We start from the raw sequence: 5,391 nt of genomic DNA, 5'->3' as shown, positions 1-5,391 counted from the left end.
CACACTCCTTACTCAGTGAGGCTTGTAGTGATCTAATCTTGGAGAGACAAATTTCAGTTTCCTCAGCTCTGGAGCTAATAAACACCAGCCCCCAAACAGGCACCACTCACGGGCCATGATTAGCATGCTCTGGAATCCAGTTAGCACTGTGGTCAAAGACACAAGGACAAACTCATTTCCCCGTGCCATTGTGAGCAGCCGGAAGCACCTTTCGTTGGAGTTTAACCCAGCGCAATCAGTGTTATCTCCGTTCACGTCTTTATGGATTCAGCTAGACCACAGCAGCACCTGGCCAGCCTGACCTCTGTTTACTGCTGCTCAGAAGCCCCAGGCATGCCATTCATGGCAAATTCCAGAGAGGCAAGACTCAGCAAAAGGCACAGTGATGCACTTCTTATTGCTTAAGAATGGAAGGCTCTCATTCTACCAAATTATGTGAGTCAACATTGAAATGGTTGAGCTTTAAGGGAAAAAAAAAATGCTTGTGGAAACAACTGACTTTTCTAATCAATGAGACATGTGCATTAACAGGAATAGTCACACACACACACACACACACACACACAAAGATAAAGATTTCATACAGAAAATTCAATTCAATGCATTGATGGTCCTCTGCGCATATAAGCGTAATATAGGTTTGCACAAATGCTTTCACTTACAATTGTTTGAATGAATTAAGTACATTAAAAATATAAATTTGAATCAAATATTTGTAGAAATCCATGCTCCCAAAATAGGTGAAGTTTGGATTTGGAACAGAGGAGAACAAGGAGAGGTAATTCAGTGGTGAAGGAAAAGGTGTGAGGTCATAGAGGACTTTACATTTAACATTAGAGAGCTTGAATTGGCCAAAGGGATATAATCAGGATTGCATCTTAGAATAGTCGCAGCTGCCGTGTGAATGATGGATCTGGGCAGGGTGAAGGGGAGGACGAGGAGGGAGGCAGACCGATCATTAGGATGTGTCAAGACACTTGTAGGTGAGAGATGATGTAGGCAGAGCTGAAGCCACAGCTCTGTAGCAGGAAAGTGAAAGGGTCAGCCAAGAGAGGCAGAGGGGACAGGGTAAGGCTATTGATCAGATGGGCTGGAGGGACTGAGGACAAAGGAAAAGTGATGTCAGGGACAGTGAAGTCGATGGAGTTCCCCTTACCAGGGCAGGAGATGTTGACTAGGAGTGTGGGACACAGATGCTAAGCTAACACACCTTGAGTCTAGATTTGAGCCCTTACAAAGAAGCTCAAGTCAAAAAACACATTAACTGAGTACAGCACATATAAACGGGTAAGCAGCCGGGGTGCGGTGGCACACGCCTTTAATCCCAGTGCTCTGGGAGGCAGAGGCAGTAGGAGTTCAAGGCCAGCCTGGTCTACAGGCTAGTTCTAGGGCAGCCAGGGTGACGGAGAAAAACCTGTCTGGAAAAACAAAGCAAAACAAACAAGCAAAAACAAAAAACAACACAAACAAACAAACAAACAAACAAAAAAAGAAACAGACCTGTTCTTCATTGGAGCCTACTGCACTTGTCAACAACCAACCCAATTGTAAATGGGGCTATCGGTGCTTTAAGGAAGGCATGCAGCTTTGTTTGGGAAAACAGGAGGAGATATCTGATGATATTCTATATTTCTTGGGGGATGAAAGTGACTGTTTAGGGAGTGGCTGGTTTCAGGGAGCTGGAAAGAGAAGAAATCATGCAGGATAACGTGAGCCCAATATGGAGTGAAGAAGAGGGATTTGACAGGAGGCTACGGAACACCGGAGAGACAACCCCGGCAGGTCAGGTAGGTGACATCTATTGGTTGGTAGAGAGTGCCAGGCACTCACCACATGGTAAGCTCCGTGTGCCTTGACTTCACAGGCTGTGTGCCAGCTGGATGAGGCGAGCCATGAATCTTCATTTACAAGTTTGCTCCTGGAAAACATAGACAAAACCAAACCAAACTACAAAACAAGGAAAATGTCTTTATGTTGTCCTCAGCTACAAAGTGTTCTTGGAAACCTAATAAAATTGCATAGATCCTGCAGAGACAAGGTTTATAGAGCCAACTGAGAGACCAGTCTCAAATTCCATCCAGGAATAAGGATGAGGGCAATTTCCTCCTAAACTCCTGGCATCTTCACCAACCAAAGCATCAGAAAACACCCACCCCTTGGAATCGATTCTGGATCCTCCCGGGATTCGAGGCCAAGGTTCAACTAAGGCTACATTTGTCTTACACTGTATTACTTTTAGGACAACATTATTGTATTACATGTTTGAATTCCACTGAAGTTAGGTCGGCCGGTGAGAGAAATCAGAATAACAAATACCCAGTTTATTCGCCTCTTAAGGCACAGTGCAATAACGGACTATTGCTGTTACCTTGGATGTGCAGTTGCTTCGTGCATTTGCAGTCCCTGCCTGGCCTGCTTAGTCATTTGAACTCCTATGATGTAAGTGTTTGGTTTTTGCATCCTAAAAAGTGAAAAGGAAAAAAAGGGGTGAGGGGAGGAAAGGGAACAACAATAACAACAAAAAGATTGCTTCCTTCCCAGGAGACCCATGAGACAGTGGTATAAAGCTGCTGCCCTTGTCTGCGCCCAGGACTTGACATCTCGTAGTTCTAGTGATGAGTAATTCCCGCATGGACCATCTGGGATTATCAGGGTTGCCTGGATTAGCAACGTTACTAGCTTTATCCTTCTAGGAAACCTACAATCTTCTTGAGTACAGAGATCACAATATATATATATATATATATATATATTTGTGTGTGTGTGTGTGTGTGTGTGTGTATTTTTAAAGAATTCATAGAACACCTGGTTCCACTCCTTTCCATAGTAACACTTCAGCAATGATGCAATACAATGCTGCTGATGTAGGTTCGTCAGTCCTAGCAAATGCGCAGCTCTGATATGGGCTTGCTGACCTGATGGTGAGGTGGGTGTTTAGACATGGTCTCAGTGTGTAGCCCTGGTTGGCCTATAACTTGCCATATAGACCAGGCTGGCCTCGAACCCATAGAGATCTGTCTGCTTCTGCCTCTTCATCGCTGGAATTACAGGCAGGTCCTGCCAGGCCCAGCTGACTGGGATGCCCAGCCTCTTGTGGGCTTGTGATGGGAAGACAGTGCATAGAATAGCTTTGCGCCCTCCTCTTGATTTGTCTGTGACCCTAAAGTCTCTTTTAAAACTGTCTGAATTGTTCTTTGGGATGCTGCATGGCATCTATCAAGAAGTCACTTTCTTACTAGCCAATCTGTCCTCTAAGTGCTTCAGGGCATTTGTTCTCTTTGATCTTTATAAGGCAATGCTAGTTATTATTATCTTGATTTTTTTAACAAACCTACTTTATTTAAGGTTATTAAATGCTTCTACCTCCCTTCCAACCCCCCAACACTGGGTAGGAAGGAAAGAAGGTTAGTGGGGACAGAGAGCAGAGTTCTCTCTGCTACTTCCTGCTGGGTGGGGTCGTAGGATTCTTTTGGAAGCAATACCAATATCAGTTGCCCAGAGATCCAGAAGTCCAGGTAGCCAGCAGATCAGCAAGCAGCAAATGCAGCAGCAGGACGACCCAGCAGCAAGCAGTCCTCCTCCAAGCAGCTGCGCCTTCTTCCTCTGGGCTGTCATATTTATATCCCTCAAAGTCCTCAGACTTCAACTAATTCCACCTGGCAAAGATCACGCCCTGCATGAGACACTTACAATGTGTGGATAAACTAAACCCACCCCAACTTGAGATTTTAACAAAAACATGTTTACATATCATAAACCAAAGCAGCCACAACAATTACATGTCATACCCGTTAAATGAGGACACTTACAAAAATTATAAAACTTGCCTGAGATGACACAGTGGTAAAGAGCAAGGCTAAGGTTGAAAGCCTTGTCTATTTGAGCCCCCAAAATAGTGATGCTTCTCATCGCTTTTGGACACTTAACCACAACTAAGCAAACCAACAATTATTTCTCTTTTTCTAACTTAAAAAAAAATCATTTTATTAGTCACTGTGTATGCGTGTTTTGCTTGCAGGTATGTCTGTGCACCTTGTATGTGCCTGGTGCCCAGGGAAGCCAGAAGTCCCTGGATTTTCTGAGAGTGGGTTACAGACAGTTAGGAGCCTCCAAGTGGATGCTGGGAATCAAACCTGAGTCCTCTGGCAAAGCAGCCAGTATTCCTAACCACTGAGCCATCTCTCCAGCCCCATCCCTTAATTATCTAGATGCTGAATAATTGGATGTCAGTGAAGTCTTCAAGCTCGCTTTTGATTTGTAGAACACTTGACGAAATTTTCATATTTCTTGTCATGGATGTTGGAATTTGGCAGACAAGCTCGGCTATTCATGTGCCTAAGGACTGATGAATGATGCAGTGTTACAGGGCATACAATGGGATTTTACTGGCCTGTTGGATGAGAGCCGTGGAGCCGAATTTTAATATTTCACCCTATACAGTCAGCGTTTCTCTAATCCCTGCATAGAGCCCAGTATTGAGCTAAGCAAATCGAAGCTATTCATTTGCTCAACACCCATCAGTACCCTACGAAGTAAGTTTCTACTCTGAAACAATGGCTATGGTGCCCTGTCACACTTACTGAGCCATGAAGTGGGTAAGTTGTCCTTTGACCCCCTTCTACACAGCTAACAAGCATCGTAGCTAAAAATTTGATCTCGTGACTGAAATCATTCAAAAATTCTTCCAGTTCACTGAGTTACTGCAAGCCAAGTTTCTTCTGGAAAACGCCAGCAGAAGTGATGTGCCGACAGGAGTGAAGGCCTGTCTCTTTAAGGCCCTCCCCCATCCTATTTAATGGTATCTCCTTATATTGAAGTTTCTTGCAAGCACAGTCTTCCAGCTTTAAAAGAATTTTTTTTCCCCTCGTCTCTCATCATTACATCAGAGAAGAGCATCTTGTCATGTAGCTGGTTGCTAGAGTTGCCTTTTCCAGGTTCTAGATTAAAGCCAATGTATAATGAATAGTATTTACAGCCTGGGGTAGGCGGAGAAACAATTCAAGGAGCTGTGAAACATCTTCAGAGGCCTGTGCATGAGGGACTCTGGGACTGGCCTACAGCAGGAAAGTTCTAGAGCCTGGCATATACGATTTCTTGGGTAACACATGCAGGGCCTGGGGCTGTTTGTCAGAGGGAACAGGAAAGGGCCGTTATCAATGGTGGGAGACATTTTGGCAACATGGAACCATGACGTCAGGTCTGAGCCTGCCTTTTCCCTGTGGTTCATTTCCAGGAATCTGATCCAAAGATAGATTTAGACAGACGTGTGTATAGAGACTTAGACGTCTGTAATACCAAGGAGGTAGGAGGTGAACCGCTTAATAGCTGGACAATGGAAATCCACGTCAATCCGCTATGATGTATCCATAAAACGGGATGGTACATTAACGA

The 5,391-nt window shown here is 44.4% G+C and overlaps 1 long non-coding RNA gene across 1 annotated transcript; it reads right to left on the bottom strand.

Annotated features, from left to right (window-relative positions):
• Positions 1-745: 745 nt before the first annotated feature.
• Positions 746-3,819, bottom strand: LOC132656636 (uncharacterized). The gene is made up of 3 exons (XR_009594353.1): positions 3,483-3,819; positions 2,369-2,461; positions 746-1,918 (listed from the first exon to the last, which is right to left on the bottom strand). It is a non-coding gene; the product is annotated as an uncharacterized LOC132656636 (long non-coding RNA).
• Between the last annotated feature and the right edge of the window lie 1,572 nt (positions 3,820-5,391).

Source organism: Meriones unguiculatus, chromosome 9, assembly GCF_030254825.1.
Source record: "Meriones unguiculatus strain TT.TT164.6M chromosome 9, Bangor_MerUng_6.1, whole genome shotgun sequence".
Classification (NCBI taxonomy): Eukaryota; Metazoa; Chordata; class Mammalia; order Rodentia; family Muridae; genus Meriones; species Meriones unguiculatus.
The sequence above is the reverse complement of the archived record's forward strand: the minus strand, read 5'-3'. Positions and strand labels throughout refer to the sequence as shown.